The 25,037-nt window shown below is 38.1% G+C and overlaps 1 protein-coding gene across 4 annotated transcripts in view; it reads left to right on the forward strand.

The window, feature by feature from the left end:
* Window positions 1-25,037, forward strand: part of ANKRD11 (ankyrin repeat domain containing 11) — a 185,666-nt gene that overhangs the window by 6,919 nt on the left and 153,710 nt on the right. For 3 of the 4 annotated variants that reach the window (XM_083754500.1, XM_083754498.1, XM_083754501.1), the window contains exon 2: window positions 15,816-15,895. The gene's annotated coding sequence lies outside the window, so the exon portion shown is untranslated. Of the gene's footprint in view, window positions 1-4,211; window positions 9,782-12,131; window positions 12,170-12,311; window positions 15,896-25,037 lie in introns of those variants that run through there. The other variant, XM_083754499.1, reaches the window with a different exon arrangement.

Consider the following 25,037-nt stretch of genomic DNA (forward strand, 5'->3'; position numbering starts at 1 on the left):
AAGCCGCATTGTAGAGTTATGAAATACCATTTTGGGGAGCCTACAGTTGCTGTTATGAATAGTTTTTATCTTGTTTTCAATTCCCCCTTTCATTATCTAAAAACCAAGTTTTAGGTATGAAAAATAGCCTCCATGACAAACTTTGCAACTTTAGCAGTAGCTAAATCTGTCAGATTTCCTAGCAAACTGCAATATCTTTTTAGTTCACTATGTGAACCAAGTATGTTCTATTCAACACAATTTGTGTGAGCATAGACCAAAATTGTGCGAGCATAGATCAGTTGGGATATCATCATTCACTGTCCCATAGACATACAGTGAGTAGTATTGGGGATCAAGAGCTGAGAGAGAACTTTGGTAACAGTATTTTCTCCCCATTGCCTTCCCAGGTCACGTTTGCAGTTGCTTTTATGCAGTGATGTGAGGCACACACACGACTGTCTGCTTTGTCCCTGCCATCTGGATAAATGCAACATTCCAGTTTGCTGCACTGCCCTTGGCATTTAGGCTCTGAATTATTTATCCTCAAGGAGTCTGTAGGCAGTCTCTTTGCGTCTTTAAAGAAAGTCGAGAAGGGTCTGTTGGTTAAAACTAGTACTCAGCCTGCTTTATATACAGAAAATTTAAAGCGTAGATTCTGCTTTAATAATGCAAGATTTTATAAAATCACATATTGTATTTAAAAAGCTATCTGGTTAATGCTTTTGATCTCAATTCACTGTCACAGGCAGGGTTTTTATCTTGGTTACTATCAGATATTTCATGTAAAAAAAATCCAACTTTGGATATGCTTCTGGTAAAAATATGACATTTTTTAGATGTGTAGACTGTAATGTTAGCATGTGGAAGAAGCTACCAGGCAATATTTGTATATATTTATGCAATAGAGAAAGGAACTCTGCATTGTGGAGTAGATTGCCAGGATGGGTGGATGACCATAGCTAACTAATGTCACTGCTTCTCAACCTCTGTGCAGCTCGCCTGTATATAGGAAATAGATTTAAAAAAATAAAATAAAATAATGTTTGTTGGGGCAGCAGCATGCCACTGTTAAAATCCAGTCATGAGGTGTACAGTGTGTGCTAACTGGAGTTCACACTGGAAAAATGGAGGACACTCAACATTTCAGAGGATTTCCCAGAATTGATCAAGTGGAGATGGACTAAAAATTAGTTTTGAACATCTCATACTTTAAAAAAAAAATGGTTGAAGGCCAATGGTTTTTTGTTCTAGAAATTTGTAAATTATTGAGTGACTAGCTTTACTAAAGCATAATCATGAAAAGAATTGGTATGTTGACCCCTTTCCCTAAATTTAAATCAGAGTTTATTTGCATCTCTGGTGTCTCCCGTAGTTATTCAAAATGACAACCCATTCTGGACCGTCTCCCAGTCATAGGATTAGTATATTAATGGTGGGCAGAAAAAGGAAGGTCTCTGGATGATTTGGAGTAGATCATTAATCCTTACCAGCTCCAATTAAAATAATAATCATGATAGTTTACGTCAAGTTGCCTATATATTTTTACTGAATGCAAACATTCCTCCTTCCTTCTTAAGCCCATTGCATTTAATGTTAGAAATTGATTAAGAGTCAAAAAATTAAGAGGAGAAAATGAGACAAAAAGAGGGGAAAACGATCATAAGTAAAAGGAAAAAAGAACAATACAGTATATATATTTTAAGTGACTTAGTATTTCAATATGTGTGATGAGCCATACCATGAATTGTATTTTAATTCTACATATAGTAGTTCCAAAAATCATGCCAGATGGGTTGAAATTTAGTTTCTTTCAATGTTTTAGTGTATATATGATCCTTTACTGAGCTGTCAGCTTAAAGTGATCATGTGTCCATCCATCAATATTGGGTGCAGTGCATGTTTTAAAAATGTTTCTGGGAACTGACTGCCTTGAGTTTGCTATAGGATTTTACCTAAGGATTGTTGTATGTTAGACTTATAAAGGAAATGTAATTGGAAACAGCCTTCCCATGGTGTCTGCTCTGACTGAGACATAGAGAACTACATACCGCCTGAATTCTTATTGCACTGTCTGTACAAACTTGGCATGGGAATTGTTCACCATGGGGAGCTAACATGCTGCAGGGCGCTGGATGAATTTGAGAGATCTGAATTCAAATCCCTGTTTAGCCTTGAAGTAACTGGGGTCAGTCCTCTCTGTTTAATCCTGTGTTAGAAATCAGCCATGTGCTAGGCATGTTTTGCAATTGGCACAGGGCCAACTGCAACCACAAAATGCCAGGTTGGTTTCTGGGGAAAACAAAATGTAATTTAGAGAAGGATCTGAAATATTTTCCTTGAAACTTGAATTTGTTTTATTTTGAATTGTTTTATTTGATGTTTTAATGTCTTGTAAACAACTTTGATTTGTTCTTTAAAATATAAAGTGGTATAGAAATGAAAACAACAGCAACAAACTTCATGGGGGGCATTCCATTGTGGCGACTGTAACCTAGGTTTAAGGTGCCATTGGGTATTAGATTATATTTCTGAGTTTCTAACACTGGTAAACTAATTAACAGGATTGTTGTGAGGATCAAATGCACTGACATAGTATACTGCACCTTAAGCTTCTTGGAGGAAGGCAGGGATGCAATTGAGATTAAACTAGTGGTATCACTGTGGTTAAGTATAACTATTATTCCAGTTGTAAACTACTTCTTCTTTTTTGCTTTCTGAAATAATTAGTGCTTGCTAGAAATAAGCAAATGATCCCTAATTTCAGACAATGCCAGCAGTTAGATGCACATTTGGTGGAGGCCAGGTGATTGTATGCTATTGCCTGTTGTTGTCTTCCTTTCTCAATCCAGAGGAATTTCTGGAGCATTTGTGCTTCTGTAGTTAATTTGAAGGCTCCTTCATATTCCAAGGCTTCCAGTTTGACCTCCAAAGCACCTAGAAAGAGGTAATGACACAATACAGATGTCGCAGCCAGATCGCCCTCACATCCACAATACAAACGTTAAAGCAAGATTTTATGGGTGGCCACTGCATTGCACTGATGCTATTGCTGACATTGAGCTTTGTTTTTTCATGCCAAAGCCCTAATAATATATAATCCAATTATTTAAAAGATAAGACCAATGTATGTACATGCATTTAGCTCTCCTTTCTAGTATTTATTTTTAGTTAAGACAGAGCATTAATTTCAGAAGAGCTATTTTTGATAGATTGGTGATTGCTTATTTCAGAATTTGATACGTGAATCGTTATGGGATTTCAACTGAAAAAAATGTCCTTCCCACTGTGTCACAACAGTGCTATTTATTCAGCCTGAGTTCTCCCCCACTCTGGAGTTATTTGACATCTGAGTATTGGCTGTAGTCCTAAAACATACTTTTAAGGCAGGCAACAGTGGTCTGTAAATATGGTTGTGTAATTTAAAGATTTTGTTTTGCTTGGGTTTCTGCTGTGGCATAGTACAAATGTCCTATATCTGTATATAGTATTGGGTAGCTGATTCTATTGATCTACTGTACTATAATTGCCCTAGCCCTCTGTCTCTGAGTGGCAGGGGTCTGGATAACTTCCCAGGCAAAGTTTCTCCTACAGAGCCTTTCTATTAATGTACAAAAGGACAACTTAGGCTTTACATACCTTTCATCTTCTTGATCTGCCCTCTTTTTGCATCGGTGTCCTTATGACACTGTACTGTTTTGGGACTAAGAGTGAGTACTGTGACTGGGTGTCATCTTGACACTGGCACAAGGCCAACCGTGGCCTCTGACCACATGGGCAACAGAGCAGCTCATCACATGATCAGATGCTTAAGAGTATTTATTTTTGTGTAGTCAGTCTAGCAACCTGTTGGCGTATCTAGTATTCTGTTGCCATATCTCCTTACCAACCTGGTTTAGTATGACTTTTTATTTGCTCTGCAAAGAAAAGCAGGGTGTAGCTTTAAACATATAAACAATTTTTTTAAACGTCACTCTTGTCAAACTGGAACAAAAAAAAAATCACACAAAGAAACACATAATTTGTTGACTATTGCTCTGGCATGGCAGTTTTAACAATGTTGGAAGCATGTGTGCATGCTATTTTGTATCAGTTGTGCTCACTATGTTACATCGGGCAGATAATAAGCTTGCTGACCGGAAGGTCAGTGTTTTGAATCTGCGTAATGGGGTGAGCTCCCATTGCTCTCTCCCAGCTCCTGCCATCCTAGCAGTTCGAAAACATACCAACATGAGTAGAAAAATAGATGCTGCTGTAGCGGGAATGTAAATGGCATTTCCGTGTGTTCTGGCACTCCTCTTGGTGTCCCATTGTGCCACAAACGGTTTAGGCATGCTAGCCACATGACCTTGAAAATTGTCCATAGACAAACGTTGGATCCCACGGCCTGAAGCGAGATGAGGGCTCTGGAGGCTAGTACTTGGGAGAAAGCTGGTGGAGCAAATCTGTAACACACATTGTATAATGTAAGCTGTTCTTTTAAGAGTGTACTATACTACAGAACTCCTCTAAACACCTTATATTTACTCATTCAATTATTTGCATCAAATTGTGCTTCATATATTTAGCTACTGAAGGTACCTATCTAATCTCTGCTCCCCAATCAAGTATATTGAAGTAACTATGTTTAAACATTAAGCTTCGTGAAAAATAATATGCTTCTGGTGCTATCCAGTGAACAGCTTTATAAACAGGGTAGGCAGGGTAGCCCTATGTAACTTTTCCAGTATAATAAAGGGTTACAGTTCTGGTGAGTTATGTACAGTGGTGGTGGACAGGGCAGGGGAATAAGTATCAGGAACCTTGTAGATTCAAGGCACTGTTAGGTTTCCAGGACATGAAGTGTCTTAATATTCTCTCTCCTCACAATGCTCCTCAAAATGGTTGAACTGTTTGTAGTTAGCAGTGTGAGAGTGAAATCTGTAATGCATAAAGTAAAAAACTGAATGTTTGAATATTGACAGTTTCATGTGGAATACAGTACAAGCTATGGTTTTGGGTGTGTTTTTACTAAATCTATCTGTTAAGGTATTTATGGTAACATACAAGAAAAAAACAACTTTACCCAGATAAAAGTACTGTAGCTAGAAAAATCCCAGCTTGTTAAAATTCTACAAATTACATGTGCATTTAAGTTGTGGAAGTTCTGAACCAATGTTTGCAATGATTAATGAGCTGGAGTAGGGCTAATAAAATGAAGCTTAATCCAGATAATGTGGAGGTACTGTTTGTTGATGGGTGTTTTCTGACCAGAAAGTTGGTGTTCATCCTGTTCTGGATAGGATTATGCTTTTCCCTTAAGGATCATGTTTGCATTCTTAAGGGTACATGCATCATTCACCAATGTAGACAGGTTTGCCAGCTGTGGCCTGTCTCGGATGGAGAATGTGGATGCAGCATCCATGATCTAGTAACATACTGTTTAGACCAGAGTAATGTGTTGTGCATGGGAATGCCCTTTGAAAACTATTCAGAAAAATAAGTCAGTGAGAAGTACTGAAACTAGATTGCTGACTGGCCCTGGCTATTTGGAGTACCAGTATTTATTACTAGTTTTTAAAACAGCCACACTGATTCTCGGGCCATTTCTGGACATGATTCAAAATGATGGCATTTATATTTTTAAATTCTATGGTTTTAGGACTCAGTGTAGTTTACAGATTATGCTCTCACACAAAACTGTCCCAGTGTTTAGATTCTTTTCTGAGTTCTTCTGCCTTTGGAGATGAAGTCCAAGATAAAATGTCTATGGTAGGACATACCTACCTCTGGTTTACTCTGTTTTAATGTGAATTTAGTTCTTTTTGAAATATTTTTTTATGAGTGTATGTTTTATTTGGTTCAAATTTTTTGGGTAAATTGCTCCGGGAGAATTTTGAAATTTAAGAGCAGGGTAAATATAAACAAATAATTAGAAACTGTTATGCTCACATTTACTTGTTGCTGTTCTCAGCAAAATGGTTGATGAGTAGTTTGAATAAATGACCTTGCTATAGGTTTCTGCCTGTCTGACTTGTCAGTGTAATTGACATACCTGGTCTACTGTTGTTATTATTTTTTCTTTGTGGAATTCTTGATTATTTAAACAGGCACTAACTACCCTGTAAGCAGGAGACATTCAGAGTGCAAGTCCTTAAACAATGAAAACAATGTCGTGTTCCAGCCAATTCCAGAATTCTCAGTATCTTAATATATAATTCAAAGCCATATGTTCTCCTAGGAAGCAAGTTACAAACCTATTCACCAGCCATTGTCTACAGAAGTGAAAACTGCAGTCTTAGAATATCCAAATGCCAAATTTTAAATTGCCATTTTTTTTAAAAAAAGCAACAACTTGGTGTATTGCAGGTGCAAATGGTTTTATTTTCTTTATTTTTGTTACTTTAAGGGTGTTTACACCAAATGGAGGCAAACAACTGTGGTAAATAAGTCTTGGCAATTATTGTAGTTAATTATTATTTTTCACTGACATTGTACATTGGGGCATTTCATCAAAAGCTGTACTGCAAATGTTCCTGCATTTTGCATGTATTGTCATGGAGTGTAATTTTCGCTTAACTGTAGTTTGCTTTTATATATTTTCCCCCTGGTTGTCATGGAAACTCAGTCCAGTGTTGCACTGGCTGCTAGCAAGTGCTAGGTTACGTTGCCTTTTATAATGGAGCTGTGTTAGTCATGCTGCAGTTTTTCAGCGATGGAACCCCGTTTGGAGATGTACTTCATAAAATTATAACATGATTGCAGCATTTTGAGCATCTTTCAGAATGTAAATATTGGATATTTTATGAACAGTTTCTTTTGTTACAAGAGTTGGGTGCCTAAACTGGCTGTTGGAATCTTCACAGCATCTTTTCATGATAGGGTTTGAAATCTTCTATATTATATTCAAGATATCAAATAGCTTGATTAGTAGTATTTTCTTCCTGTGTCATGGAGCTCTGGTGGAAGATGTTAGTGTTGTGAAATACAGGAAAGATTTTGCATTCATGTGTTTTATAAGATACCTTTAAAAACGATACCTTAAAAAGTGCTCACGGTAAATTAACAATTGCTTTATCTATTGGATCATAGTTTCATCCTTAAAAGCACTACCGTTTGTTCTTATGTGGAGAATGTATTACCATGTTGGTGGTTTAGGTATTGCTGTTAGAAGGAAATTCATTCTTCCTTGTGTTTGTATAACTTCCTTAGTTTTTTGTTAAAAAAACACTGTCAAACTTGGAATATATTTAACTTTAGGGCCATTGAGGTGGGGTTTTTTTTTTTGAGCAATGGAGTTCTTATGCAAAATAAATCAAACTGAAAACTGCATGTTCTTTTAGAGTGACAGAACAGATCTTGTCTTCGCTTGCTAGTACAGAAGGGCAAATCATGGCCCACAGTACTAAATCAAAGCACAAAATACAGGCAGGCAAATTGTTCTGTGTGATGGGCCACTTTGCAGAATGTGGGTTGCTTCATATTGTGAATCCGCATATGTTGTTGTTGTGATGCGAGACCATTAGTAATTGATGAGGCCTGTAGATCATGGGTAGGCAAACTAAGGCCCGGGGGCCGGATTCAGCCCAATCACCTTCTAAATCTGGCTCGCGGACAGTCCGGGAATCGGTGTGTTTTTACATGAGTAGAATGTGTCCTTATATTTAAAATGCATCTGTGGGTTCTTTGTGGGGCATAGGAATTCATTCATTTCCATCCCAAAAATATAGTCAGCCCCCCCCAAGGTCTGAGGGACAGTGGACCAGCCCCCTGCTGAAAAGGTTTGCTGACCCCTGCTGTAGATGGTTTTCAGCCTTTCAGCTAGCCTATGAAAGACCAAGAGTCCTAGTAACTTAATACCTTTGGTACTCAAAATTGATTTAGTTCTTGAGGATATTTTATAGGCTCAGAGAATAAGATATTGAAAAATAGCACAAATATTGCACAAATCTGTTAATAAAAACTGCCTTCATGTATTCAAGTTTGTCTGCTTAGTCATGTGAGCTGGAAACTTTTTTTTTTTTTAAAAAAAGCAAAGATTTCAAGGATTTTTCATGAAGCTGTGGGCTGCACAAATATCTCAGCATGTGGTTTGTGGGCCTTACATTGCTTGCTGATGGAGCACAGTCTGTTCTAATTCAACATTTTCTTTTAGCCTTAGACATGATCTAAGATGAGCAAAGGACAGCTTGTGTAATTCTCCAGAACTGTAAATGTACACAATACAAGAAAGCTATGTATAGAAAAAAGCAGTTCAATCCTGCCTAAATCATGTGAACTCTAAAATCCCCTTTCAGGTTATTCTCAGTGGTAAGATTTGCTCTTTGCAAGTTCCACCTCAGCTAATTGTTAAGGAATTTTTCAAAGTGCATTGCATAGTTTTTAGGAAAGAACAAATATATTATGTACCTTAGGTGTGTGTGGTTATAACAAACTAAAACAAGTTGTGTTTGTCTTTAATTTCGAGCATCTGTTTTGTTTCAATTTTTTATATTAAAAGGAAAGAGGATGATATTTAGGATTGGGATAGTAGAAATTAAAAAAAAATCATTGCATGAATAGCTTTCTTGATTGTCATGTGCTTCATGTTATTGTGTAGACTTCCAAAATCATGTTATCTTTCTTGCTGAAAAATAGTCTGAACAGATAAAGGTAGGATCCAGCAAGTATCTTCTGTGTATCCAAGTATTTCCACATGCATTCATTGGGAATACTCTGGATCCCCCCATTTGAATGTGGCTGATTCATTGTGTTGGAAGCTATTACAAAGCATTTCCCTAAATTTCTGGTGTGCTTATTTGATTGACTAGAGGCTGCAGTGAAAAAGGGGCGGCCTCTGTAGTGCAAAAATGGGTAGAAGCATAGAGCAATATTTTCACACCTCTTTGCATCCTGCACATTAGCAGTAAGCCTCAATTGTGGAAATGGTGGGGGGGACGGACAAGAAAGTCAGAAGTCTGAGTTTCATTCTGAAGGGACTGTGTTCATGAAGAAGCCTGTTCATGTGTGGAGCTGAACATGAACTGTATGAGTGGAAGGCTGATACCAACTACTGTAGGATCTGGGGAAGTAAGTATTATTATCTGCATTTTTGAAGGCAGAGCCTTTAACACTGGGTTGGCAAAATGTGACCTTCTAGATGTTGCTGGGAGGAAAAAAAACCCATCATCACTGACTTGACCATCCTAGTTGGGGCTGATGGAGATAGGAGTCTGACAACATCTGGAGGGCCACAGGTTCCCCATCTCCACTTTAACTAATGGTTAAAACAAGCCAGATATAAATGGGTTTTTGCAGCTTTTGTGTGTGTAAAGAAATAAGATTATTATTTATTTATAGCATTTTATACTGCTCATTAGCAATAGGATTTTAGGTCAATGTACAGTTTTTAAACCATAAAATACACAAATACTGCATAAACATAGAACCAAAGATAATGTAAAACAACAGTAGTGCCCAAGGTTTAAAAAGGGCTTTGACATGTTTGCTTTTCTGATTCCCTTTTATACCTTGGTCACTGCTGAAAAGCTTTAGAAAATAAAAGCCTCACAAAATAAAAAGGGTATTTACCTGGTGCTTAAAAACACTCAACACAGGCACCAGTTGAGGGCATTCCACAACCAGGACACCTCCACTGACAATGCTTTACCCAAAGCAATTGTTTACCCCACCACATTTGGCAGGGGCATTAATGTATTGGTGTCCAGTATTGTGAGCCAAGGATACCCATGTAAAACCAAAACAAATGGCTATTGTAAAGTGATATATCTCTTATTGGTCTAAATATGTCATTTGCTAAAGTGATACCTTATGTACCACTGAGGTAGATTAGATGCTATCTTAATTTGTATTGCATTGTCAGGGTCAGCTCAGCAGAGATACACCAAGCAAATGTTAATTTTTACTAGCTGGCTTTAGACGAATAACTGCTAACTTCTAAGTATTTGACGTATAGGCTTGTAGGGATGTGAAGAACTGAAAGGGGTAGACAATACATATATTGTCAAAAACATTCTCTGAGCTCCTTAAATCAGGATTCATACTCTTTAGGTACTTAGCTTCTTTCAGTTTTCTCTTTACATGCATATATCAACATGAATAAATGTAGGTATGCTTACCCATATAGTTCAGAGGCAGCCTTTTGAGCTTGACCAAAGATAATCCGTGGGTGATGCTGTGGGTAAGACCTCAGCGCCTAGGACTTGCTGATCGCATGGTTGGCAGTTCGAATCCTCGCGGCGGGGTGAGCTCCCGTCGTTTGGTCCCAGCTCCTGCCCACCTAGTAGTTCGAAAGCACCCTTAAGTGCAAGTAGATAAATAGGTACTGCTTTATAGTGGGAAGGTAAACGGCGTTTCCGTGTGCTGCTCTGGTGCCGGTTCGCCAGAGCAGCTTCGTCACGCTGGCCACATGACCCGGAAGTGTCTGCGGACAGCACTGGCTCCCGGCCTCTAGAGTGAGATGAGCGCACAACCCTAGAGTCTGTCAAGACTGGCCCGTACGGGCAGGGGTACCTTTACCTTAAAGATAATCCAGTGTGCAGAAGCTGGATGGAGAGTGGGGGAAGTAAGTTCCAGTTTTCATGAATTTTTTTTTTTTGAGAAAGCTAGAATTGTATTAAACAAATATTACTTTCCGTACATGTTTTCAGTCTTCTTTTAGGGATTGACACATTGTGGTCCAGCCTACCTTCTAGTAATTTAATGAAAAATGTCATAATTATCAGATAGAGAAGTTACCTGTAGTATTTTAGACAAATCTAATAATTGAATAATTTTAGTTTAAATTGGGGGTGGCTAACTGGCAGATGTTTATGAACTACAATTCTGATCACCCCTAGAATCTGTGGTTAATTGTCAGGGATGATAGGATTATATTCCTGTGGAAGGGAGACTAAAAATGAACAACAAAGGCGGGCTCTGTAAGATATTTACTCTGCAAAGTAAAGCAAACACCTAGGTGTTTCCTTGCGCTGCTCTGGTTCGCCAGAAGCGGCTTAGTCATGCTGGCCACATGACCCGGAAGCTGTCTGTGGACAAACGCCTCGCCTATAGCGTGCAACCCCAGAGTCATTCGCGACTGAACCTAATGGTCAGGGATACCTTTATCTTTATCACCTAGGGTTGTGTTTTTTTTAAAGATCTTGTTGCCCTTTCTACATGTTTTGTTTATTTAAGATACTTGTTTGGACTGCTTATATTTATTTGTTTATATTGAGATTAATCAAATAATCTTGTCCTTGATGTCAGCTGGTGATTTTTTGTTTGTTTTGATTTTTAAAAGATTACTGTTATTATTTTTCTTATATTAGCAGACAACCTTTTTTAGAATTATAGGAGTTATAGTGCAACAATGTCTAGAGGGAACCAGGTTTGCCACCCCTGCATTTAATGGCATGCTTCTCAGTAACAGTTGCATGTTCTGTAAACTCTCCCTCTTATCCAGGGTACCCCACTCAGGATTTTTTTTTAAGCTGCCAGTAGTTCTTTTTAGCTGAATACAACTCCTGTATTAGAGTAACTGACTATTCAGTTGGTCAGCAGGCTGAAATGAGTCATTTTGAGGGATCTGGTTTTGGCTAGAATTTTGCTAAAACAACCACAAAACACTGTTTACATCTGACAAGAACTTGTTTCTAATAAAAGGAAATTACACACAATTTCACATACAATATAGGTTTGTTTTCGGTTTCCAGACAAAAAGGGAGGTAAAGCCCTATTTATAGTATATTATAAATCCAGCACATTTATGTGCTGCAAATGTGGCTGGAATAGTCCAGTATCCCATCAAGTGTGGTGTTGGTGACATCTCGCTTTCTGTTAGCTTCTGTTATACTAGAAGTAGGGATTGGCACAAGGGTTTCAGATGGCTGGGGCATTAATTTTTCAGTAGCATGAGCCTATTTACTTAGGATTCCCTAATAATTTATTGCTAATAGTATATAAAGGACTGTGCCTGTGCAAGAAAAGCTGTCAGTCTGTTTGAAACCAAAACCTAGCCTCTAAGATATTCTGTGCTATAGCTGCAGTTTTCCTTTTCATTTGAAGTTCAGTATTTTTCAGGGTGCTGCTTGGATGTCAGCAATGCAAAATCTCAGAATTAAGAATTGGAGCAACAACACCAGAAATATATCAGTGTGAGCAGACCAGGGTGGAAAATAATGAATACAGATAAGTGCTTGGTACTAATCAGTGGATGAAATACACTGTGATTGTTGGGTGAACACACTAATGCAGGCTTCCTTAACCTCGGCCCTCCAGATGTTTTTGGCCTACAACTCCCATGTTCCCTAGGTAGCAGGACCATTGGTCAGAGATGGTGGGAATTGTGGTCTCAAAACATCTGGAGGGCCAAGGTTGAGGAAGCCTGCACTAACGTAAATGAAAATAAAAAGATCAACATTGTTCTGCAACAATTTGTTCTTTAAAAGGAATAAGGTAGAATTTTCAGATGGACGAGTGTTTTTGCCAAATAGAACCTCTATGAAGGCTTCCATGTACATTTCACTGAAATATTATAAGAGTATCAGTTGTTATAAAGATAATTTTCAGAAGTGTTAGATTCCCCCCCCCCCCATTTTTTTGACATATTCTAAGATTATACTTCTGTTCAACATAAAATGCATATTGCTTCTTTTCTCTTTCCTAACTTCTGGAATAGACATCTGAATTAGCTTTTTAGACACTAAGTACCCAACTTATTACACTGCTATCCCGCCTTTCCTTCAAGAGGGTCATACGTAGTTCTCCATCTTCCCATTTTACCACAACAATCCTGTGAGGTATGCTAGGCTGAGAAGTAGTGACTGGGCCAAGGTCACGCAGTAAGCTTCATGGCTGAATGGGAATTTAAACCCTGGTCTCTCAGGTCCCAATCCAATCCTCTAACTACTGTAGTATAGTGACTGGAGTGTTGAACCTGAACTGGGAAATGAGGATTAAAATTCTTCAACGATGAAGCACTGTAGATTGCTTCAGGCCATATTTCTGTCTAAATTGCTTAGCAGGATAAAATGGGATAACCTTTTGAACTTCTTGGAGGCATGGCAAGATACAAATACAATAACCAAGGATGCAGGATACTAATATTTTCTACATCATCATCATCATCATCATCATCATTATCATCATCATCATTATTACTACCACCACCACCCCACCCACCTGTCTGGGTTTCCCCAGCCACTCTGGGCAGCTTACAGCATATAAAGTTTGCAAGCTTCTACAGTCTTTCCCATAAAAATAGGCCCAATAAAATGTATCACTTTACTTGCTTTGTTTCTTCTTTGTATTACTTGCAGCTTCCATTCTGTTTAGCATTGCAAAAGATCCCTATGGCAGAAATAGAAGTGTAACATGAGAGAGGCATTATGCTTTGTCTTTTTTTTTTTTTAAGTGCTCTCTTGAAAACTAATCAGTCCTCCTTTGCTTTTCATTTCAACACTCCCTCCCCATCTGTTCTTTACTTTTACCTAGTTCCCTGGAAGTCCATGTACCACCTGCCTCCTAAATTTGCCCTTCTTTTCCAGTTACTTGTCTCCAGACTATATGCTTCTTTTTCATGTTGTTCCTCCTTTTTGATGTTCATGGTTATGTGTTTAAGATTGCTAGTCTGGCTTCACTCTTCTAGCTGACATAGGTTCTATGCACATAAATATTAAAATGTGTTTTCAGGTCATTGTATTAAACTAAAACCAGTTCTGGCTCTGATGTGTGGTTAACTCTCCATTGCTTAGGAGCATTATGTTAACAGGGCAGGAAATCCTTTCGGTTTTTCTCAGTACAGAAGGCTTGGTACTGCCATAAAAGGAGGGGTTGTTTGTTTTGTTTTTTGGTATATGAAGGTTCCTTTCCAAAGAAAGAATAGTCAGCCTTGCCTTCATGATTAAATAAGTAGCTCATATTTATGTACATGAAATCTTAAGTAGCAATGCATACATTTCATTTTTTAGTTCAGCCCCTGGAGTTCTTATATGACTTAATTTTAGCAAACATTGGTGGTTGACTAAGCTGGGATACTAGTATTAAAGACTGCACACCATCTGCTTCAGCATTTTTGAACATGTCAGAGGTTCTCTCCAAATGGAATGTTCTGTACTTGGCTAGGCTTCCTGCTGTCTGGATTGGTTTGTCATGCATTGTAGCACATTGGTTCATTTTCCTAGTTCAGTTCTGGCTTTTATTGTTATATTTGAAGTCATTTTTATATGTCTGTATAGAGGTATCGCTATAAAGCAGGCCTGTCCAACTGGTTGATCGCGATCTACTGGTCGATCATGGGCTTTCCCTGGTCCATCCTAAAAAAAACCCCTCAACAACTGTGTTCTCTCCCCCTTAAAAAAAACCACTCAACAACTTTGGTGAAGCCTCCCTCAAAAAAGCTCAACAACTCTGGTCAATCCAATGGGTAGATCACTGCCAGTTTATTTATAGTGGGAGTAGATCACAGTCTCTTAGAAGTTCGACACCTCTGCTATAAAATATTGCTATATATTAGGTATTGTAGCATAGTTTTTTTAATCCACAATTAAAAGACAGCTCATCCTTTACAAGACCAAAGAGCGTTTTTGGCCGGCCTGGTATGGAGACAGTATAATCCTCTCCTTTTGAATGAGTTAGTACTCTTCAAAGTGCTCTACAACTTATATTTTCACAGTGATGCTGTGATGCTAGTTTGTAATTGAGGCTAATTTTTTAAAGGCCAATGTTCAATGACCACTCAGATACAGGTATCTGAAGCCCTAGCCTAACACTCCTATTACTCAGTACCCCACAACCTCCAAAAGAGGTTTATGCATGGGACCCAGGTGTTTATAGGGCCAGGCGTGCTAAGCTTCAGCTGTAGAACTGCATCATGCATCTGGCTACAGTTTGATGACGATTGTTGCATTACTTTGCTCAAATTTAAATAGCCTTGCCGCCTTTTGTTTTTATACTAGAGATTGGTGATTTTTATTGTAGTTGCCTAGTGCTGTCTTTTATAGGTTAGCCTTGACTTCTTTTACTTAAGAACAGCTGGCTTCACTGCAATTATGAGTCACAGTTTGCTTGTTCTGGAATGATAATAGCAAGCACCAGATATCTTATTCTTATGGTAGTGTTAGCTATAAAAAAATATGAAGGTGATACAAAAAAGGAAGGGTATATTTTATTGGTGAATATTAGCTTCTGCTAATGTTTATGTAAATGCTAGCATGGGATAGTTATATGATACAATTGCCAGTAAATTTCATGAGCTCTTACCTGTATGGTACTTACAGCATATTGTTATTTCTTTTGTATTTAAACCAGGACAAGAAGTAAATAGTTTGATTTTAAAGTAGTATTTTTTTTTTTATGGAACAAACCTGTGCTACTCTTTCTTTGTGAATGTATTCTTTCTATTCTCTTGTCTTGAAAAATATTCAGTTTCTAAGAGTAACCAGAATGATTAGTAAATAAGTTATGTAATTATGTGAATCCCAGGTTATCTTGATCAAGTAGGTCTCTATAAGTGTAAGTGCAAATTCAGTGGCTAAGATTCTACCCCTCTCCGAAACCTACCAAAGACCAGATATCTTTTCTTCTCATTTTATTCTGGCTTTCTGAAAAGATTTTGTCAAATTTTATTTCAATATTTTCTATGTATGTGACTCTGAAAATAGATTATTTTTTAAGAGGGCTGAAAGGAAAATCCCAGTTGCATAAGTAGGACATCACAGTGCTATCACCCAGTGGACTGTTGAAGTAGCAAAGCACATCGGGAATAGAATTCAACAAGATATTTTTATGAGGTGTAATGATTTTAGCATGCTCCCCCCCCCAAAGCTTGCATTGTGAGTCTTAATATTTATGTAAGATAACTTTTGTTTGTCTTTCAGAATACAGAGCTTCTTTGGAGACATCTCTTTGTTGGATTTTATCCATGTCCTGCTAACCACTACTTTCAGCTATGGAATCGGTAACTATTTTATTGCTCTCCCCCTTTCAGTGGAATAGCTTTTGTAATAGCGAATACAAAAACAAAATATGACTTTGAATCATGATAGTGATTTTTCATTTATTATTCTTAAAATGTAAATATTTAATAGGTTTTGATAGAGTAGTTGTGTTAGAATCGGTTTTGTAGTGCAGATAAAATGTCTTCAGCTTATTAAGAAACTAGTTTTAGTTGTAGTGCAATGTATAGCAGCATCACAAGTAAGGCCTGAGGGTGAACTTCCCTGCAGTACCTGACAAAGGTTTTGTAGGGAAATTACAAATACAGGCTGTGGCTTTCATTTTATCATCACCAAAACATATATTGGGTAAGTTATCATCTCAGGGAAACTTTCTGATTTAGATGCTTGGATAAAGCAGCTATGTGGCATTTTTCTCTGCAAAGACACTGTTGAATCAGCAGCCCAAGGACTTATAAACTACCATAAAACCTGCCTTGCAGTTAGGTACTTGGCTGGTTACCTGTGGCAAGCAACAACTATAAGCTGACAATTCTATTACAGTACATGCAAGTTCTCTACAAATTCACTTGCATGCAACACAAGAGAAGAAGGGGAATGATTGGAATCACTATTCTTAGAAGTAAAATTTGTAGAACATTTTCATTGTGATTAAACAAGGTTTATATAACAGCGGTGACCAAGCAAAAAGAGTAGTCCAGTTATGTGCCATTCTACAAGACCTGCCTCCTGTGTCCACTCATACAGCTCTCCCTCTCATCCAGATTGAATCTGTCAAAGCTTATACATACCACACACCCCATGGTGCTAACAGAGACCCAGCGGTGAGAAGCAAACTTAGTTTTATTCCTGAAAGGAAAAGATCTTTCCCTACTTGTGGAGGATGGAGAGAAATGTCAGATATTTGGCTAAATTGGGGATTGTTTCCTTACTGTAGGTGAGAAGATTCATACTGAATAATGTTCTCTCTTAAGGATTTTTTCTAGGGTAGTTTTTACCGAAAAAAGATAATTAGTGAATGTGATCTAGGATTTAATTTGACATTATCAGGGTGAAATGTAATCAGTTAACAAGAGTAATGTTTGAACTTGGTGATTAAGTTTCTAATTAAAAGAGGATTCATTAAAATCAGGTCTGGGCTTGGTTTGAGCTTTAAAAAATTCTGCACCTTCAGATGCACCCAAACTCTCTATAAGAGTGTGCTAAAAATATGTGCTGCAGGTTTTTGTCACTGCTGACAACTTTCTGAAGCCTGTCAGTGGAGCACCTGTCTCAGCAATGACATTGAGATGCATCTTCTGATGTGGGTCTCATGTCAGTTAACAAAACATTGGAAAAGACTGGGATAAAAAGCTGTTTCCTTAGCTTTGATGAGGTAGTAGCAACAGTAGCTTCTTGCCTATTTTGTAATTAGTGTGATACAATGTACCCATGGTCGATTGCAGACTCCTGTTGAAGTCCCTTCTTCGAGAGTAATGAGAGAGGTAAAACCTGCTTCTTGGCAGATGGTGTAACTGAGTGTCCTAGTAGTGCATACCAGTGTCCATTACTGCCATTTAGGACAGTCGGTGAGATGGGCCCTTTTAGGGCATTCCGTTATTAATTGTTGCTGACTTGCAGTTTGTTCACATTAGATTATTGTTTTTAATGTTTGTGTGTTTATTTTATAAGTATTAATCCTTTGGAGAGCAAATAAGAAAAATTGGTAGAATGTTTTTGTGTGGAACAACTAACATACACACTTGGAATAGTAATTAAAACCTGAATTCTTTAGACAGAATTATTTAATATCTCACATTTTACACAAAAAGGTTTCTGCTCATTCTGCTCACACGAGACCTGGAGAGCAGAATATTGCTGCTGCAGAGCTTAAAGGTGTATCGACAATTTTATCACTTGTGTCATCACCATACCTGTTCACGTGTAGGTAATTTTCCTTACTGCAGGGGCCTTAATGAGATTGTCGTAAAAGTGGTGATTGGAGCATAAATTTTAATTTGTCATGTTGAAATTAGGTGTGCATTCTTCCCTTCCAGTATTGAATACCCAATAAGTAACAGTGCTAATTTCCACCTGCCACTGATGAATCATAAGGGCTTATTTGCCCAGAGTGATGATTTTGTTGATATATAGAAATTAAGAATGTTTTCAAATTCTTGGAAAGCTTACTGAGTACTTGCATATTCTTGAGTTGGGGCAAAGTGCAATACTGTCCAGTGAATTGGATGTGGTACTTGATTTGCAGAATTCTTCATGGCCAAGCTATTGCAGAATCTGTGACCAACAACATGATGGCTGTGTGTTAGTGCTGGGATTTCTGTGAAAGAATATGTTCTAATGAAGCTGGAGTTGTGGCAGTTTTATGTTCTTTGGTGACATCTATGCAGTTATTTCCATGCAATATTAGTGTCTGAAGTGTATATAGGCTTCTCCTTAGCATTCTTTCTTGTAATAAAAATTGGGTCATGTTTAAATTAATGGAAAGTGGAATAATAATAAAAATGCAGCGCAGCCAAGTCACTGTATACCATACGTATACCACACTAATGAATATGCTCTGTGTATGTATTATTTTCTTGTTGAAAAGCATTTAGGCTTCCAATGTTTATGTACTGTTGAGTTTCTTGAAGAAGCATGATAATCCGGTGCCTTTCTTTAGCACAGAATTCTAGTGTAAGCTGGCAGCTGGTTAAACTCTCAATACTCACATTTTTCATTACAGAAATTGACAGATCAAGACTTTTGAACAGAGGTGAGATTGTGATGGTGGTTTTGGAAGTAGTATTTCACAGAGTTCATAATGAATATGTAGGTGTCTAGGGAAGCTTTTAATATCTGAAGGACTATTGTATTTTAATCTTTTGTTGGAATCTGCCCAGAGTGGCTGGGTATAAACAAATTGTTGTTGTTGTTGTTTGTTGTTATTAAAAGGATGAATATGGTGGGGCTGCTAAGCAGAATTGTTTTTCCAAGCTTGAATCTTGCATTGTTCTGACCTTCCGAGAAGAACGCTATTGTGAAGCTGAGCTGAATAGTAAAAATGCAGTTTCAACACATGCTTTAAGAATTGAATCGTCTTCGGAAAAGTCACATTTTACAATGAAGATAGAATTGCTTAGACAAAATGGGGCCAGATCTTGGTATTCATTTAACTCAGGTCTTTTCCATTAGTGGCACTTCAGCTTGGATGCATTCACTTTTAAATATTTACTGATTCTTGACTGCATAGGGAAAGGATTTGTAAAATCAGGATCTGTCACAACCTTGAGTTAGATTTCACTCTCCTTTCCTGAATACATTTTTAGATGTAGCATAAGGTAACAAAAAGGTTTCGTTAATGCAAGTTTTAATGACGAGTGAACCTTTGCAACCTAATCACTTTTAACTGTAAATTCAACATCCTTGAAACCAGTGTTAGAAATCTAGCTATATAAGCTAGGCTTCAAATGGCTCTTTAAACCAAAGTTACAGTCTCCAAAATGTAATGTCTAGTTGCCATTTAGGGGCAAGACGGCACTAAAGTCTTAATTTTCAAATGATGGACAGACTGTGATTGATACTCAGTTAAACATCTGGCTAGTTCAGATGACAACCTTGAGCTAGGTTAAGAGCTTTGAGAACTTGAAATGTCTCGGGGACAGTCCACATATATCTTGGCCTATTCCGACTTCTTTTTCTTAATGGTGACTGCTCCTGCTCAAGCTGCACAGAAATAGCATTTTGGTTCCAGAAATTCATTATGATTGTGAAGCTAATTCTACATGATGTGGTATTAGCATGTGAAAAACAGTCCAGATCCAATCAACTGCAGGCATGCAGCTCCAAATGGTGGAGATGCCAGGTGCCATCCTGGCACCCAGGCATCTTCACTTGGTTGCAAGTGAACGAAAGCCAGGTGTAAAATGCGCCTTGTGCCTGGCTAATTTTGAACACTGCTCAAGACCTAATATTTCAAAATGTCTATTTGGAAAGCATGTGAAAGGACCAAAGTAAGGTGATCTTGGAGAATTGGATAACTGCAGTAGGCAGATATTGTGAGCAGGCAGAGGAGATATGGGAGCAGGTTTTAAATGTCTCTCTTCGTATTGGCTTCTCTCTCTGTTAGTATGTCCTGGGTGGGTGGAAAGAGCGGGTTTTCTTCTGCCTTCAAAGACTTTGCGTGAAGGGATGTGGGTTGGAGCTAGAGGTGAATTCTCTGGAAGATGATAGCAGTACATATATTGCCTCTAGAATACTTTCATATTTAGACTTGGGCCTGGAAACTCACTTTTGTGGGGTAACTCCGGTCTACCCACTTGGCAGGCATGCATTACCCCAGATAATATTATGGGAAGAGGCCAATAAGTTGAATGTAGCTTTCATATTCTTTGAAATTTGTCTTCCACTGGGCATTAGTGAGATTTACTTGTTCAAATTTTATGTATTTTTGAGGTTTTTCTGTGATCGTATTTTTTGCAACTATATTTGTTAGGGACACTGCCAGAGAATGCATATGAGTGGCCTATCCAACGGTCAGAATCCTGTGTTCACTGTTTACTTTAAATATTGTTACCAGAATATGTGAAACTTTCTTTTCTAGTCTGTGGTAGTATAGCTTCTAATTTTTGTCAAAGGGAAATACTTGTATTATATACTCCTCAAAATATTTGGAAAAACTATCTCAAAGTTGGGGAGCAAAGTTGCTATAAGTTGCTTCAGTGGGTAGGACTTGAGCTAAAATTCAAATTCAAATAGGATTCAAATTGGAAGAAAAAGGGTTTAAACTAAACATTAGGAAGTACAAGCTGATCAACAATGGAACAGATTGCCTTGGAAGCTGGTGTACTTACCTTCAGTAAAGGTTTTTAGGCAGAGGCTGGATGGCCTCCCCATCATGGAGGTTGTAGTAGTGGATTTTCAGCATTGGTAGGAGTTGGCGTAGATGGCATTTGACATCCCTTCCAACTTTCATTCTCTGCAGTTTTTAAAATGAAGCTTTTAGGTATGTCTACAGATATAGATGAACATTTGTAGCTGATAAAACATTCTGGAGATCCGAGAGAAGCTGTGGCCAGGTTGGGATTTGGTGCTGCCCCAATGGACAATAGGCAACATTGTAAGCTTTAAAAAAGAATAAAGGAAGCTGCTTGTCTTAACTTAGCCTTACTCCTCCTTTATTCACTCCCCCCCCCCCCCCCGCTTCTCAGAAAGCAGTCATTTCTTCCTGACGTCTGTTGTTCACCTTTCAGGCTGGTCATTTCCTTGTTTCTTTTACCACCTGTTGATTTCCCATCTGTGTTTAGTCTTATCTTTGGTTCTGTGGTGGTTTCATTCATTTTTGCTGCCTTTTAAACCATTAGTTCCTTTTACAGTATTTGCAGTCCTTTTCCTTGGTAGAGCATCTTTCCAAGGTAAAAGTGACTGCTTAAAAAATCCTATACATAGGATCTAGTCACTGTAAAAATAATAAATATGGAGGAGTGTGTGTAAACTAAACAAAAACATAAATGCATTTACTATCCTTATCTAAGGATGGTGCATGTGGTTGTGGTATGACATAACAGTTGTATTCAGGGGGAAGACTGATGTCCTATGAAGGCATGGAATGCAGCAACTGTGCCAATGCTAAGCAGGCATTGCCTGAATGGAAAATTGTTGGGGGCGCCTCGTGTACAGTCTCCTGAGTTTCATGGAAGAAAAACTGAGTGGACCATAATGTGCTTCTCACAAAACATTTATTGTTATATATTCTCATAACATATGGACACACAAAAGTGGCTCATGAGGCCTTGGTGATGTTGTTGTTTCCAGATGTAAACATGTTTCCTCCTTGTCCTTTACTATTACATAAGCTATTGAGGAGAGTGTGGACATGGTGCACGAGCACTTTATTGCTCCGAGGCAGATCAAATGACAATTTTTGGAAGAGATGTTCAGTCAGATAGTCAGGGGGAGACAGCCTGTAAATAGTTATATGGAGTGGTATGTGTGTCTGATAAACAGGTATGAGAAGGGAAAGTCCAAATGGCCTTTGGTTGGTTGAAATATTGAGGAACTCAAATTGATTCTTTCCGCTAAATTAACAGTCACAGCATTGGTGTTACAATGTTACTGCACTGGATCTATTTTTGATGTGAAATTCCTTCTATGGTATAATCCTGTTCTTCTTTAGAACTAAGTCCACCGAGTTAGAAGGGTTTACTCCACAGTAAATGTGTTTAGCATTGCAGCCTTAGTTTTCTGGTCCACAAATGTCATTCTCTGTTACATAGACCCCTCAAATGCTTGATGCAATAAGATGTTGCTAAGTTTGGAATGTAAATTATGTGAAAATGGCTCTTAAATTTTGCTTGCTGAATGCCAGATGAAGTGGCAGCCATTTCTGTCATTATTACATGAATATATTCAGGTTCCTGAGTTCATTAAGAAACACTGTGCAGTCCTTCATTCAATGTGTGTGTAAATAAAGGAATTTTTGAATTGAAATTTGATTTTAAAGGGCCCATCTAACACTGCCAGTACTGGAATTAGGAGCAGCACCAGCACCCATAATTGTGTTGCTTATAACAAACAGAGATAGACATGTTATTTCTGATGTCTAGGGATGAAGTGAACTTAGAAAAGAACTGGATAAAATCATTCTAAATATGGCCATTCACATATTGCTGTAGGCTTATTTCTTGCATTTCATCTTTTTATGATGATGAAAAGGCATAAACCTTGCGTACTGTGCTTTCCAAGCTGAGCACACCACAGAGGATGACTTGATTAAAATCATATGTGACAAGTTAACATTTTAATGACTAATGCTGCTATGGATCTTGGGAGTGGATCAGCTAATTTTAGTTTCTCTCTCCAGAGGCAGAGCTAGAAAAAGGAAGAGTCATTTGGGGCCACTATTCCCAATCCTGCATGGTGGAACAATCAGAGTTGCATTTCCTTTTTCTGCAGCATTCTTTTCCTACCTTCTCATTTGTCCCACAAAGCTGTTTTGGCCAAGCCACACTCACCTACCCTACACATAATGACATGTATGATGTATGACAGATAACAGACCAAGTCTCAGCCAGTCGGTGTTTTGTCACCATCAGTGATCACCTCACATTATTGCCAATTGCTGCCTAAATACATAGAATTGCGGGGGGGGGGGGGGGGTTGTAGGTGAGGTTTGGCTACATCAAATGATCTATGCCATAGGAGAGAGGCCACTATGTCCAAAAGATAAAAGGAAGAAAAGAAACCAGGGAGAGGATTAGGAGACAACAAGCATGAAAAAGGAAGGGGTCTGTCTTCCAGCAGTGGGACACTTGGAGGCAGAATGTAGAGGCCAGCTGAGCTAGAACCTGAAACCAGACACGAGAAGAAGAAGAAGAAGAAGAAGAAGAAGAAGAAGAAGAAGAAGAAAACAAACAAGTGCCTGGTTGGAAAGAAGCAAAAGCAACCGTATATTTCTAGGGCATAGGCGAGTGGCTGGCACATCCGTGAACCATTTATAGGGGGAAAGGGAAATGTATGGCTCCATGGTTTGTAAGCATACTCACTAACCCACATAGGAAAAGTTTTGTTTGCAGCTAACAGGTGGATTCTTCATTACTACCAGTGTAAGTAAGTATGGGATCCTTTGATATTGAATTTACCCCAGTGAGCCCTATTGAGACAGATGAGAACAAACTTTTGTGAAATAAGACTTGGAAGTTTTGGGACACTTTAGTTGGCATAGGTCTCCTCAACATGACTACATCTGCATTTCAGATCCCATTGACTTTTGCTTAATCTTGTGTGGTTAGGTTAACATGGTAATTGTTCAAAGTTCTTTAACCATTCTGCTTATTCTCTGGCAGTGATAAACTTATTACTGCAGTCTTGCAAGAAGTAGACTTGCTCTTTGTGTTGTACAAAGAGAATAAAATCCATTTGTTGTACTTAGTCTTTTTTTAAAAACCTCATTCTTGCAGTCTTGCCAATATCCTGTATTTGTTTTTCACAGGAAAGCTTTTAACTTTTCCTTAATGCAAGTTGAGTTGTGATAGCTTCTGCTTGTTTTAATGTTTTGCTGTTGTAACACAAGGCAAATATGCTCAGGCACTCAAGCTAATTTTTCAGTTAGTGAAAATGTTACTTTTCTCTACTTTTTGGAATGTTACTTTGAATTAGATCAAGGGTTTTTGTTGGACTTTGTTGATGCTCAGTTTGAAGTGAGAGTGCATTTTAGAACACAAAGCACTGTGCCAAGACTATGCATTACAGGAGAAGATGAGCAGTGACAGGGAAACTTGGCTGCCATTACTGGCCTCTTCGATGAAGAGTCCCTGATAAGTTTTCAAGGTACTCCAGGGCTGCCCTGAATGCAGTTTGGAAATCAGCAATTTAAATTTAGTGTAATGTGATGGTTATTCTAGTGGGTTGCCACCTTACTCAAGCCAAATTGAGGCCAGTGCTCCATTTTCTAATTTATCTCTTCTTAATAAACACTGAAAGCTTGATATTTTTCTTACATGATATGAAGCTGTATGAGTGTTTGCAGAGGATTGTGCTTGAGCAGATGCTTATTGGTAAATAATATACTTCTGACAAAACCAGTGGGTGGGTGGTGGTGTATAGATTTATAAATTTATCCACGGAAATCAAGGTCCGAGGGACAGTGGACCGGTCCCCTGCTGCAAAAGTTTGCTGACCCCTGCATTAGTGGTAACAAAATGTTGATTGCTTTTACAACTCTTGGAGCAGCTTTGGAAGGAAGGGGATTTAGTATATTTAGGTAGAGGATTTTAGTGTAAACTTTTAAAAAGTAACATCTGGAATGTTTGCTTTTTGTTCAGACATTTTCAAATTGAAATCCAAATCAGAAATGTTTTAAATAAAAGTTGCTTCCAAATTTAATTTTTATTTGCTGCATCATTACTTTGTGCTGCACTGGAATGCAGCTCCACTGCAGTAAGGGAAGCTGTGATTTATATACGTTATGCCTTTTGTTGCTGTTTCAATAACTACATCATCATGTTTTGTCTGAAAACACTATACAACACCAAGAATGCTCTTACGCATGTTTGAGGCCAAGCAACAGGATTAAAAACAGAGCATTGATGGAAAAGTAGGGCACCGAGTTGAGTGTAATGAGAACCTGGAATTCTGGCAACATGTTCACAGAGTGCTGTAAAATAATGT

The sequence above is a fragment of the Podarcis gaigeae genome, assembly GCF_964106915.1.
Source record: "Podarcis gaigeae genome assembly, chromosome: 8".
NCBI classification, from domain to species: domain Eukaryota; kingdom Metazoa; phylum Chordata; class Lepidosauria; order Squamata; family Lacertidae; genus Podarcis; species Podarcis gaigeae.